The sequence below is a fragment of the Bombina bombina genome, chromosome 8 (assembly GCF_027579735.1).
Source record: "Bombina bombina isolate aBomBom1 chromosome 8, aBomBom1.pri, whole genome shotgun sequence".
In the NCBI taxonomy this organism is placed as follows: domain Eukaryota; kingdom Metazoa; phylum Chordata; class Amphibia; order Anura; family Bombinatoridae; genus Bombina; species Bombina bombina.
Genome location: NC_069506.1, coordinates 6758291 through 6773290, shown reverse-complemented (window position 1 = coordinate 6773290; position 15000 = coordinate 6758291). Strand labels below are relative to the sequence as shown.

General features: G+C 40.6%; 1 protein-coding gene across 1 annotated transcript in view; it reads left to right on the top strand.

Annotated features, from left to right (window-relative positions):
• SIK2 (salt inducible kinase 2) overlaps positions 1 to 15000 on the top strand; it is a gene marked incomplete in the record, with an annotated part of 278722 nt that overhangs the window by 28591 nt on the left and 235131 nt on the right.

Below are 15000 nucleotides of genomic sequence, written 5' to 3'. Positions count from 1 at the left end.
ATACTGTATATGTAAATATGTGTGCCTATATATGTGTAGCTATACTGTGTGTGTATACTGTGTGTGTATACTGTATATGTAAATGTGTGCCTATATATGTGTAACTATACTGTGTGTGTGTATACTGTATATGTAAATATGTGTGCCTATATATGTGTAACTATACTGTGTGTGTGTGTGTGTATACTGTATATGTAAATGTGTGCCTATATATGTGTAGCTATACTGTGTGTGTATACTGTGTGTGTATACTGTATATGTAAATGTGTGCCTATATATGTGTAGCTATACTGTGTGTATACTGTGTGTGTATACTGTGTGTGTGTATACTGTATATGTAAATATGTGTGCCTATATATGTGTAGCTATACTGTGTGTGTATACTGTGTGTGTATACTGTATATGTAAATGTGTGCCTATATATGTGTGACCATTTTCTTTCCTGTAATTTTTTATCCCATTCTGATTTTATGGATCTTCTATAAATTTTGCTTTAGCCCCTATAAAGTTTCTTTTATTAGTGCTGTCCTTTTGCGGGTCTGCCTTTTTGCTAGTGTAAGGGTTAATTAATGACAGTGGCTCCCGTGTGTAACATATCCAGGTGTCTGGAGACTAACTGTTAAAAGCACAAGTCGCTGAATTCTCCCCAGGGGACGTACACGCCGAGCAGTAGAATCTGTCTATTCCCATTGATGGCTATTATTACTGTGCTTATGCGCTCGTGATGAAAGCTGCGATATTCTGCAAGCGTTGTGTTACTGTCGCCGTACATGAAGCATGGCTTGTTGTTGTGTCATGTGATCGCAAATTTTATAATAGTCTGTAGATCAGGACTTAGCAATACTTTAAGGGACATGGAACTCACATTTTTTCTTTCATGATTCAGATCATTTAATTTTAAACAACTTTGTAATGTACTTCTATTATTAAATATTCTTCTCTTGGTATCTTTTTTTGAAAAGCAGTGATTCAATCACATGACTGCACGTTACTGGAGCACTATATAGCAGCAGGTGTGCATGAATGTTATCCATTAGCAAGAGCAGTAGAGCGCAGCACTACTTCCTGCCATGTACTGCTTCCGATGCTACCTAGGTATCTCTTCAACAAAGAATATCATAGAACAAAGCAAATTTAATAATAGAATTGAATTGGAAAAAATAATTTAAAATTGTATGTTCTGTCTGAATCACAAAATAACTATTCTGGGTGTCATATCCCTTTGGTACATAACCGTGTAATTATAATACTTCTCTGTAGTGCTTAATCAATTCTATACCAGTTGAATGTAAAATCTGTAAGCATTAACACTTTGCTGCTTTTGACCAAATTCCATGTGTATTCATACATATGTGTGTGTGTGTGTACAAGCATTTGTATGTGTGTGTGTGTGTGTATACAAGCATTTGTATATGTGTGTCTGTGTACAAGCATTTGTATATGTGTGTGTGTACAAGCATTTGTATATGTGTGTGTGTGTGTGTGTGTATACAAGCATTTGTATATGTGTGTGTATACAAGCATTTGTATATGTGTGTGTGTACAAGCATTTGTATATGTGTGTGTGTGTATACAAGCATTTGTATATGTGTGTCTGTGTACAAGCATTTGTATATGTGTGTGTACAAGCATTTGTATATGTGTGTGTGTGTATACAAGCATTTGTATATGTGTGTGTGTATACAAGCATTTGTATATGTGTGTGTATACAAGCATTTGTATATGTGCGTGTGTACAAGCATTTGTATATGTGTGTGTGTGTATACAAGCATTTGTATATGTGTGTGTACAAGCATTTGTATATGTGTGTGTGTATACAAGCATTTGTATATGTGTGTGTGTGTATACAAGCATTTGTATATGTGTGTGTACAAGCATTTGTATATGTGTGTGTGTATACAAGCATTTGTATATGTGTGTGTGTGTATACAAGCATTTGTATATATGTGTGTGTATACAAGCATTTGTATATATGTGTGTGTGTGTATACAAGCATTTGTATGTGTGTGTGTGTATACAAGCATTTGTATGTGTGTGTGTGTATACAAGCATTTGTATATGTGTGTGTGTGTATACAAGCATTTGTATATGTGTGTGTGTGTATACAAGCATTTGTATATGTGTGTGTGTGTGTGTATACAAGCATTTGTATATGTGTGTGTGTGTATACAAGCATTTGTATATGTGTGTGTGTGTATACAAGCATTTGTATATGTGTGTGTGTGTATACAAGCATTTGTATATGTGTGTGTGTGTATACAAGCATTTGTATATGTGTGTGTGTGTATACAAGCATTTGTATATGTGTGTGTGTGTATACAAGCATTTGTATATGTGTGTGTGTGTATACAAGCATTTGTATATGTGTGTGTGTGTGTATACAAGCATTTGTATATGTGTGTGTGTGTATACAAGCATTTGTATATGTGTGTGTGTGTATACAAGCATTTGTATATGTGTGTGTGTATACAAGCATTTGTATATGTGTGTGTGTATACAAGCATTTGTATATGTGTGTGTGTATACAAGCATTTGTATATATGTGTGTGTGTATACAAGCATTTGTATATGTGTGTGTGTATACAAGCATTTGTATATGTGTGTGTGTATACAAGCATTTGTATATGTGTGTGTGTATACAAGCATTTGTATATGTGTGTGTGTGTATACAAGCATTTGTATATATATGTGTGTGTGTGTGTACAAGCATTTGTATATGTGTGTGTGTGTGTATACAAGCATTTGTATATGTGTGTGTGTATACAAGCATTTGTATATGTGTGTGTGTATACAAGCATTTGTATATGTGTGTGTGTGTGTGTATACAAGCATTTGTATATGTGTGTGTGTGTATACAAGCATTTGTATATGTGTGTGTGTGTATACAAGCATTTGTATATGTGTGTGTGTGTATACAAGCATTTGTATATGTGTGTGTGTGTATACAAGCATTTGTATATGTGTGTGTATACAAGCATTTGTATATGTGTGTGTGTGTATACAAGCATTTGTATATGTGTGTGTGTGTATACAAGCATTTGTATATGTGTGTGTGTGTATACAAGCATTTGTATATGTGTGTGTGTGTATACAAGCATTTGTATATGTGTGTGTGTGTATACAAGCATTTGTATATGTGTGTGTGTGTATACAAGCATTTGTATATGTGTGTGTGTGTATACAAGCATTTGTATATGTGTGTGTGTATACAAGCATTTGTATATGTGTGTGTGTATACAAGCATTTGTATATGTGTGTGTGTATACAAGCATTTGTATATGTGTGTGTGTGTGTATACAAGCATTTGTATATGTGTGTGTGTATACAAGCATTTGTATATGTGTGTGTGTATACAAGCATTTGTATATTTGTGTGTGTGTATACAAGCATTTGTATATGTGTGTGTGTGTGTACAAGCATTTGTATATGTGTGTGTGTGTATACAAGCATTTGTATATGTGTGTGTGTGTGTATACAAGCATTTGTATATGTGTGTGTGTGTGTATACAAGCATTTGTATATGTGTGTGTGTGTATACAAGCATTTGTATATGTGTGTGTGTGTATACAAGCATTTGTATATGTGTGTGTGTGTACAAGCATTTGTATATGTGTGTGTGTGTACAAGCATTTGTATATGTGTGTGTGTGTATACAAGCATTTGTATATGTGTGTGTGTGTATACAAGCATTTGTATATATGTGTGTGTGTGTATACAAGCATTTGTATATGTGTGTGTGTGTATACAAGCATTTGTATGTGTGTGTGTTTGTGTGTATACAAGCATTTGTATATGTGTGTGTGTATACAAGCATTTGTATATGTGTGTGTGTATACAAGCATTTGTATATGTGTGTGTGTATACAAGCATTTGTATATGTGTGTGTGTATACAAGCATTTGTATGTGTGTGTGTGTATACAAGCATTTGTATGTGTGTGTGTGTATACAAGCATTTGTATATGTGTGTGTGTGTACAAGCATTTGTATATGTGTGTCTGTGTACAAGCATTTGTATATGTGTGTCTGTGTACAAGCATTTGTATATGTGTGTCTGTGTGTGTGTATACAAGCATTTGTATATGTGTGTGTGTATACAAGCATTTGTATATGTGTGTGTGTATACAAGCATTTGTATATGTGTGTGTGTGTATACAAGCATTTGTATATGTGTGTGTATACAAGCATTTGTATATGTGTGTGTGTGTATACAAGCATTTGTATATGTGTGTGTGTGTATACAAGCATTTGTATATGTGTGTGTGTGTATACAAGCATTTGTATATGTGTGTGTGTATACAAGCATTTGTATATGTGTGTGTGTGTGTGTATACAAGCATTTGTATATGTGTGTGTGTGTATACAAGCATTTGTATATGTGTGTGTGTGTATACAAGCATTTGTATATATGTGTGTGTGTGTATACAAGCATTTGTATATGTGTGTGTGTGTATACAAGCATTTGTATGTGTGTGTGTTTGTGTGTATACAAGCATTTGTATATGTGTGTGTGTATACAAGCATTTGTATATGTGTGTGTGTATACAAGCATTTGTATATGTGTGTGTGTATACAAGCATTTGTATATGTGTGTGTGTATACAAGCATTTGTATGTGTGTGTGTGTATACAAGCATTTGTATATGTGTGTGTGTGTACAAGCATTTGTATATGTGTGTCTGTGTACAAGCATTTGTATATGTGTGTCTGTGTGTGTGTATACAAGCATTTGTATATGTGTGTGTGTGTGTATACAAGCATTTGTATGTGTGTCTGTGTGTGTGTATACAAGCATTTGTATATGTGTGTCTGTGTGTGTGTGTGTATACAAGCATTTGTATGTGTGTGTGTGTATACAAGCATTTGTATATGTGTGTCTGTGTGTGTTTACAAGCATTTGTATATGTGTGTCTGTCTCTGTGTGTGTGTGTGTGTTTACAAGCATTTGTATATGTGTGTCTGTGTGTGTATACAAGCATTTGTATATGTGTGTCTGTCTCTGTGTGTGTGTGTTTACAAGCATTTGTATATGTGTGTCTGTGTGTGTATACAAGCATTTGTATATGTGTGTATACAAGCATTTGTATATGTGTGTCTGTGTGTGTGTATACAAGCATTTGTATATGTGTGTCTGTGTGTGTATACAAGCATTTGTATATGTGTCTGCATTCTTGTGTGTGTGTAGTTATATATGCTTTTGTATGTGTGCATGTATGTATACGTGTGTGTGTGCATGTATGTATATATATATGTGTGTGTGTATATATATATATATATATATATATATATATATATATATATATATATATATATATATATATATATATATATATATATATATATATATATATATATATATTTATTTCATTAAGATTAAGGGGGGAGATAAAAACTGAAATTAAAATCCTCCATGTCTCAAAATTAAATCAATGTAAATATTTGCATAGGAAATTAGCACATCTAGGTAAGATTCCCCGCTCACTTTTTCCCAGAAATACCTCATATACAATGTTACCATTGCACAAGGGAATTCTGGGTAAGATATGCAAATTCTCAGTTTTTTTGCTTCTAAATACTGTTTTAAAAAATGAGAATGCCACAAATATCTCCTACAGTGTCCCACTATTATTATGGCCCACATGCAATATCCTACACTTCCTCTAACATTGCATACCTCATAGTTTTTCCTACGTGTGTAGGAAAAAAATATTAGAGGAATTAATTTCAATCAGGATGATTGATCTTGTAGATACTTGAGATTTCTGATAGTGAATTTCAGGATCAGATAGAAGAATTTCTTTCTTTGCTCCTGCGATTGTTTTTCTCTGTTCAGTGTCTGTTTTTACAGGTCAAGGAACAGATAGTATTGGGACATAACTGCTGTTTTTTCTTTGGTGTGTATTCATCCTTTGTGAGTTTGGATGGAACAGCACTACACTATAATGTTTTTTTCCTTTAAGATGTAAAGGAATTAGACCTCTTAACTGTTTCAGTTATAAAATGGCTGATATTTTCTTGCAGATTTCAAAGTTGGCGGCTAAGGGTTCAGGGTTGTCCGTCTTAGCACGCAGTGCCTTAGGGTTGAATTCTTGATCTGCGGATGCGTCGCCTAAGCTTTTGGCTATTCCTTCCAAGGGGAGGACCCTGTTCGGGCCTGTCTTGAAAGAGATTGTTTCTGTCATTGCGGGAGGTAAGGGTTTCCTCCTACCTCAGGATAAAACATCTAAGCAAAGGGGTAGACAGAGTAATTTTCGTCCCTTTCGAAATTTCGAAGGAGTCTCCTCTTCCGCTAAACAGGAAGGGAATTTTGCACAAGCCAAGTCCATCTGGAGACCCAACCTGGCTTGGAACAAGGGTAAACAACCCAAGAAGCCCGCTGCTGCCTCCAAGACAGCATGAAGGGGCGGCCTCCGATCCGGGACGGGATCTAGTAGAGGGCAGACTTTCTCTCTTTGTCCAAGCATGGATACGAGATGTTCAGGACCCATGGACACTGGAAATCGTGTCTCAAGGGTATCAGTTGGAGTTCAAAAATTCCTTCCCAAGGGGAAGGTTTCTTCTTTCACGATTGTCTGTAGACCAGATAAAGGGAGAGGCGTTCTTCCATTGTGTAAAAGACCTCTCCACTATGGGAGTATTTTGTCCCTTTCCAAAGCAGGGGCAGGGGTTTTTACTCAAATCTTTTTGTGGTTCCCAAAAAAGAGGGAACGTTCCGACCCATTTCTCCAACATTGGTGTGTCCGGTCCACGGCGTCATCCATTACTTGTGGGAAATATTCTCCCCCACAGGGAAAGGCAAGGAGAGCACACAGCAAGAGCTGTCCATATAGCTCCCCCTCTGGCTCCGCCCCCCAGTCATTCTCCTTGCCGCTCTGAACAAGTAGCATCTCCACGGGGATGGTGAGGAGTTTGTGGTGTTAGTTGTAGTTTTTTATTCTTCTATCAAGAGTTTGTTATTTTAAAATAGTGCTGGCTTGTACTATTTACTCTACAACAGAAAAGTGATGAAGATTTCTGTTTAAGAGGGCTATGATTTTAGCACAAGTAACTAAAATCCATTTCTGTTACCACGCAGGACTGTTGAAACCAGAGAACTTCAGTTGGGGGTAACAGTTTGCAGACTCATCTGCTTCAGGTATGACTAGTCTCCTAACAACACAGGCTAATGCTAGATGACAGTCATTTTTCCCCTCAGGGAAAACGGTAAGCCATTTTTCTTTCACCTCAGCAAAAAAAGATAGCAGGCTTCCCCTTTTTGATTTTTATGCTGGTAGACACTGTCAGGGGCCAAATCGATTGTTTTTATTACAATATGATGGCAATTGAAATGTTTTATAAGCTCATATACACTTGGGGACGTTTTTTATTGATCTGGCTTGCTTTAGACACCTAAATCTAGTCAGGAAGGCCCCTTCACTCTAGTGTACTGAGGGAGGAGGCCTCATTTTGGCACTTCAGTTAATTTCAAGGCAGTGCATGCAGTTCCATGTGAGAGGGTCCTGTGGCTCAGAAAGTGACTCCAGAAGGCTTATTTCTGTGGATGATTGACCCCTAAGAAAGGTAAAAGCTGCAGCAATGCTGTAAGCAGGGATTGTGGTGTATAAAAACGGTTAAATCCAACAATTAGCTCCGGTTTGCTTGTTTTAAGAGCTAGAGTCTCCATATTTGCTGTGCAATACTTTCTAAGCATAACTGGGGTCCAAATTTCAGAAAAATCGGATATTGCCTTCATAGTTTTTTGAACATTCAGAAATAAAGTGTGTCATTTTATTATTTAAAGAGACAGTAACGTTTTTGTTTAAAATCGTTTTTATTGCATTGTTTGCCTGCCTAAATCTGTTTAACATGTCTGTGCCATCAGATAACCTATGTTCTGTGTGTGTAGAGACAAATGTGGTTCCCCCTTCAAGTGTTTGTGATAATTGTGCCATAGCGTCCAAACAAAATGAGGACAGCTCTGTTACATTTCATAATGTTGCCCAAGATGATTTATCTAATGAAGGTAGTGGGGATAGTTCTACATCCTCTCCTTCTGTGTCTACACCAGCTTTGCCCGCGCAGGCGACACCTAGCGCGCCAGTGCTTATTTCTATGCAACAATTAACAGCAGTAGTGGATAATTCTATAGCAAATCTTGTATCCAAACTGCCAGCATTTCAGAGAAAGGGTGATTGTTCAGCTTTAAATATAGATAAAAGGGATGAACAATCAGACGCTGACGATGCTTTATCTATTTTACCCTCACATCAATCGGAATTGGCTGTGAGGGAAGGGCTGTCTGAGGGTGAAATTTCAGACTCAGGAAAAATTTCTCAACAGGCAGAACCTGATATAGTAGCATTTAAGTTTAAGCTAGAACATCTCCGCGCTTTGCTAAAGGAGGTATTAGCTACTCTGGATGACTGTGATTCTATGGTAGTACCAGAGAAGTTGTGCAAATTGGACAAATTTTTAGAGGTCCCAGTGCACGACGACGCTTTTCCAATACCCAAAAGGGTAGCGAACATAGTGGAAAAGGAGTGGGAGAAGCCAGGTGTACCCTTTGCCCCACCTCCTATATTTAAGAAAATGTTTCCCATAGTAGACCCTAGAAGGGACGCATGGCAGACGGTCCCGAAGGTTGAGGGAGCTGTTTCAACACTAGCGAAGCGCACCACTATTCCTATAGAGGACAGCTGCGCTTTCAAAGATCCTATGGGTAAAAAATTGGAAGGATTGCTTAAAAAGATTTTTGTTCAGCAAGGGTTCATCCTTCAACCAGCTACGTGTGTTATTACTGTCACTTCAGCGGCGTCCTTTTGGTTCGAGGAACTAGAAAGGTCGCTCCAGAAAGAGACTTCCTATGAAAAAGTCATGGACAGAATTCACGCATTAAAATTAGCTAATTCCTTTATATTGGATGCCGCCTTTCAAATAACGAAATTGGCGGCGAAAAACTCAGGTTTTGCTATAGTAGCGCGGAGGGCGCTTTGGCTGAAATCCTGGTCGGCAGATGTGTCGTCCAAGACTAAGTTACTTAATATTCCTTTCAAGGGTAAGACACTTTTTGGGCCGGAATTGAAGGAAATTATTTCAGACATCACTGGGGGTAAGGACCATGCCTTTTAAGGCTAAGAACAAGTCTAATTTTCGTTCCTTTCGCAATTTCAGGAACGGACCGGTTAATAACTCCACTACTGCTAGACATGAAGGTAACGCGGCCCAGCCCAAACCCGCTTGGAAGCCCATGCAAGGCTGGTACAAGGGTAAACAGACCAAGAAACCTGATGCTGCTACCAAGACAGCATGAAGGGGTAGCCCCGATCCGGGACCGGATCTGGTAGGGGGCAGACTATCTCTCTCCGCTCAGGCTTGGGCAAGAGATGTTCCGGATCCCTGGGCACTAGAGATTAGTCTCCAAGGGATACCTGCTAGAGTTCAAGGGACTTCCTCCAAGGGGAAGGTTCCATCTGTCTCGCTTATCTTCAGACCAGATAAAGAAACAGGCATTCTTACATTGTGTAAGAGACCTATCAAAGATGGGAGTGATAAACCCAGTCCCCTCCGGGGAACAAGGTCTAGGTTTTTACTCAAACCTGTTTGTGGTTCCCAAAAAAGAGGGAACTTTCAGGCCAATTCTGGATTTAAAGATATTAAACAAGTTCCTCAGTGTTCCATCCTTCAAAATGGAAACCATTCGGACAATCTTGCCGACAATCCAGCAGGGTCAATATTTGACTACCGTGGATCTAAAGGATGCGTATCTGCATATTCCAATCCACAAAACTCATCATCAGTTCCTGAGGTTTGCCTTTCTGGACAAACATTACCAGTTCGTGGCTCTTCCATTCGGTTTAGCCACCGCTCCCAGAATTTTCACAAAGGTGCTAGGGTCCCTTCTAGCGGTCCTAAGGCCGAGGGGCATCGCTGTAGCACCTTATCTAGACGACATCCTAATCCAAGCGTCGTCTCTTTCCAAAGCAAGGGCCCACACAGACATTGTGTTGGCTTTTCTCAGATCTCACGGGTGGAAGGTGAACATAGAAAAGAGTTCACTGTCACCGTCCACAAGGGTTCCTTTTCTGGGAACAATAATAGATTCTGTGGAAATGAAGATCTTCCTGACAGAAGTCAGAAAGCTAAAGCTTCTAAACGTTTGTCGAGTTCTTCATTCTATTCCTCAACCCTCCATAGCTCAGTGCATGGAAGTAATAGGACTAATGGTCGCAGGATCAAACAGGAGAAGGCCTCAGTGATTCTGATAGCTCCTGCGTGGCCACGCAGGACTTGGTATGCAGACCTGGTGAATATGTCATCGGCTCTACCATGGAAGCTACCTTTGAGACAGGATCTTCTAGTACAAGGTCCATTCAAACATCCAAATCTAGTTTCTCTGCAGCTGACTGCTTGGAAATTGAACGCTTGATTTTATCCAAGCGTGGGTTTTCGAATTCTGTGATAGATACTCTGGTCCAAGCCAGAAAACCTGTGACTAGAAAGATTTACCATAAAATATGGAAAAAATATATCTGCTGGTGTGAATCCAAGGGATTCTCCTAGAGTAAGATTAAAATTCCAAAGATTCTCTCCTTTCTCCAAGAAGGTTTGGATAAAGGGTTGTCAGCTAGTTCTCTAAAAGGACAGATTTCTGCTTTATCTGTCTTGTTACACAAACGACTGGCAGCTGTGCCAGATGTACAAGCTTTTGTTCAGGCTTTGGTTAGAATCAAGCCTGTTTACAGACCCATGACTCCTCCTTGGACGGCAACCTCCTGACCGAATCACAGCTCACTCTACTAGGGCTGTGGCTTCCACTTGGGCCTACAAGAACGAGGCTTCTGTTGATCAGATATGTAAGGCAGCGACTTGGTCCTCTCTGCACACTTTTGCCAAATTCTACAAATTTGATACTTATGCTTCTACGGAGGCTATTTTTGGGAGAAAGGTTTTGCAAGCCGTGGTGCCTTCCATTTAGGTAACCTGATTTGCTCCCTCCCTTCATCCGTGTCCTAAAGCTTTGGTATTGGGTCCCACAAGTAATGGATGACGCCGTGGACCGGACACACCAATGTTGGAGAAAACAGAATTTATGCTTACCTGATAAATACTTTCTCCAACGGTGTGTCCGGTCCACGGCCCGCCCTGGTTTCCTAATCAGGTTGAAATTTTTTTTCTTTATACACTACAGTCACCACGGCACCCTATAGTTTCTCCTTTTTCTCCTAACCGTCGGTCGAATGACTTGGGTGCGGAGCCAGAGGGGGAGCTATATGGACAGCTCTTGCTGTGTGCTCTCCTTGCCTTTCCCTGTGGGGGACAATATTTCCCACAAGTAATGGATGACGCCGTGGACCGGACACACCGTTAGAGAAAGTAATTTATCAGGTAAGCATAAATTCTGTTTTTTGACATCAAGAGTCTAAACAAGTTTCTCAGGGTTCCATCCTTCAAGATGGAGACTATTCGGACAATTCTTCCATTGATCCAGGAGGGTCAATATATGACTACCGTGGACTTAAAGGATTCATATCTGCACATTCCTATCCACAAAGATCATCACCAGTTCCTAAGGTTTGCCTTTCTGGACAAACATTTTCAATTCATGGCCCTTCCTTTCGGCTGGCCACGGCACCCAGGATCTTCACGAAGGTTCTAGGGTCTCGGCTGGCGGTTCTCAGACCCAGGGGCATTGCAGTGGCGCCTTACCTGGACGATATTCTGATTCAGGCGTCGTCTTATCGGCTGACAAAGTCTCATACCGACATGGTTCTATCCTTTCTAAGGACTCACAGGTGGAAGGTGAATCTAGAAAAGAGTTCTCTAGTTCCACAGACAAGGGTTCTCTTCTTGGGAACTCTAATAGACTCTATATCCATGAAAATCTTCTTGACTGAAGTCAGAAATTTAAAGATTCTGAATACATGCCGAGCCCTTCAGTCCAATCCTCGGCCATCAGTGGCTCAGTGCATGGAGGTAATTGGATTGATGGTGGCAGCAATGGACATCATCCCGTTTGCTTGTTTTTCATCTCATTTCTCTACAACTGAGCATGCTCAGAAAGTGGAATGGAGATTATGCAAATTTGTCTCCTCAGATAGATCTGGATCAGGAGACAAGAGATTATCTTCTTTGGTGGTTGTCGCAGGATCATCTGTCCCAAGGGACGTGCTTCCACAGACCCTAATGGGTGATAGTGACAACGGACGCCAGTCTACTAGGATGTGGAGGCAGTCTGGAATCCCTGAAGGCTCAGGGTGTGTGGACTCGGTCGGAGTCTCTACTTCCAATCAATATTCTGGAGTTGAGAGGAATATTCAATGTGCTTCAGGCTTGGCCTCAGTTGGCTTCGGCCAAATTGATCCGATTTCAGTCGGACAACATCACGACTGTGGCTTACATCAATCATCAGGGTGGAACAAGGAGTATCCAGGATAATTCGGTGGGCGGAGGCTCACTCTTGTTATCTATCAGCAATCTACATCCGAGGAGTGGACAACTGGGAAGCGGATTTTTTGAGCAGGCAGACGTTCCATCCCGGGGAATGGGAACTCCATCCGGAGGTCTTTGCCACCCTGCTTCTCAGATGGGGCAGACCGGAGTTGGATCTTATGGCATCTCGCCAGAATGCAAAGCTTCCGAGATACGGATCCAGGCCCAGGGATCCTCAGGCTGAACTGATAGATGTCTTGGCAGTACCTTGGTCGTTCAACCTAGCTTATGTGTTTCTACCGTTTGCTCTCCTTCGCTGGGGGATAGCTCGGATCAAACAGGAGAGGGCTTCGGTGATTCTCAACGCTCCTGCGTGGCCTCGCAGGACTTGGTATGCCGACCTGGTGGACATGTCGTCTCTGCTACCGTGGAAGCTTCCATTGAGACAGGACCTTCTGATTCAGGGAACCTTCCATCACCCGAATCTAGTTTCTCTGCAGCTGACTACTTAGAGATTGAACGCTTAATTTTATCTAAGCAAGGGTTCTCTGATTTCGATCATTGATACCTTGATTCTGGCACGGAAGCCTGTTACTAGGAAGATTTACCATAAGATATGGCGTAAATATCTTTATTGGTGCGAATCCAAGGGCTACTCATGGAGTAGGGTTAGAATTTCCAGGATTTTATCTTTTTTTCTAAGAAGGATTGGAGAAAGGGCTGTCAGCAAGTTCCTTAAAGGGACAGATTTCTGCTTTGTCTATTCTGTTACACAAGCGTCTGGCAGATGTTCAATCCTTTTGTCAGGCTCTGACTAAAATCAGGCCTGTGTTTAGACCAATTGCTCCTCCGTGGAGTTTGAAATTAGTTCTTCATGTTCTTCAAGGGGTTCCGTTTGAACCCATGCATTCCGTAGATATTAAGTTATTATCTTGGAAAGTTTTATTTTTGGTTGCTATTTCTTCTGCTCGCAGAGTTTCTGAGCTTTCAGCTTTACAGTGTGATGCTCCTTATCTTATTTTCCATTCTGATAAGGTGGTGTTACGTACCAAACCTGGTTTTCTGCCTAAGGTTGTTTCTAATAAGAATATTAATCAGGAAATTATTGTTAATTCCTTGTGTCCTAATCCTTCTTCTAAGAAGGAGCGTCTGTTACATAACTTGGACGTGGTCTGTGCCCTGAAGTTTTAGTTGCAGGCGACTAAAGAATTTCGTCAATCGTCTTCATTATTTGTTATTTTTTCTGGAAAACGTAGGGGACAGAAAGCTACGGCTACCTCTTTCTTTTTGGCTGAATAGTATCATCCATTTTGCATAGGAGACTGCTGGACGGCAGCCTCCTGACAGAATTACGGCTCATTCTACTAGGGCTGTGGCTTCCTCATGGGCATTTATAAATGATGCTTCTGTTGAACAGATTTGCAAGGCTGCAACTTGGTTGTCTCTTCACACTTTTTCCAAATTTTAAATTTGATACTTTTGCCTCGTCTGAGGCTGTTTTGGGAGAAAGGTTCTTCAAGCAGTGGTGCCTTCCGTTTAGGTTCCTATCTTGTCCCTCCCTTTCATCCGTGTCCTATAGCTTTGGTATTGTATCCCATAAGTAAGGATGAAATCCGTGGAATCGTCATATCTTGTAAAAGAAAAGGAAATTTATGCTTACCTGATAAATTTATTTTACGATATGACGAGTCCACGGCCCACCCTGTCATTTTCTAAGACAGGCCGTTATTTTTATTAAACTTTAGTCACCTCTGCACCTTGGCTTTTCCTTTCTCTTCCTAACTTCGGTCGAATGACTGCAGGGGGAGGGGAAGGGAGGATCTATATATACAGCTCTGCTGTGGTGCTCTTTGCCTCCTCCTGCTGACCAGGAGGCGATACCCCTTAAGTAAGGATGAAATCCGTGGACTCGTCATATCGTAAAAGAAATACATTTATCAGGTAAGCATAAATTTCCTTTCTCCAACATAGGTGTGTCCGGTCCACGGCGTCATCCTTACTTGTGGGATATTCTCTTCCCCAACAGGAAATGGCAAAGAGCCCAGCAAAGCTGGTCACATGATCCCTCCTAGGCTCCGCCTACCCCAGTCATTCTCTTTGCCGTTGTACAGGCAACATCTCCACGGAGATGGCTTAGAGTTTTTTAGTGTTTAACTGTAGTTTTTCATTATTCAATCAAGTAAATCAGAGGACCAGAGACTCACTCCGTTGGTGGCTGTCCCTGGACAATCTGTCTCAAGGGATGATGTTCCACAGACCAGAGTGGGTCATTGTCACGACCGACGCCAGTCTGATAGGCTGGGGCGCGGTCTGGGGATCCCTGAAAGCTCAGGGTCTTTGGTCTCGGGAAGAATCTCTTCTACCGATAAATATTCTGGAACTGAGAGCGATATTCAATGCGCTCCAGGCCTGGCCCCAGCTTGCGAGGACCAGGTTCATTCGGTTTCAATCAGACAACATGACGACTGTTGCGTACATCAACCATCAGGGGGGAACAAGGAGTTCCCTAGCGATGGAAGAAGTAACCAAAATTATTCTTTGGGCGGAGTCTCACTCCTGCCACCTGTCTGCTATCCACATCCCAGGAGTGGAAAA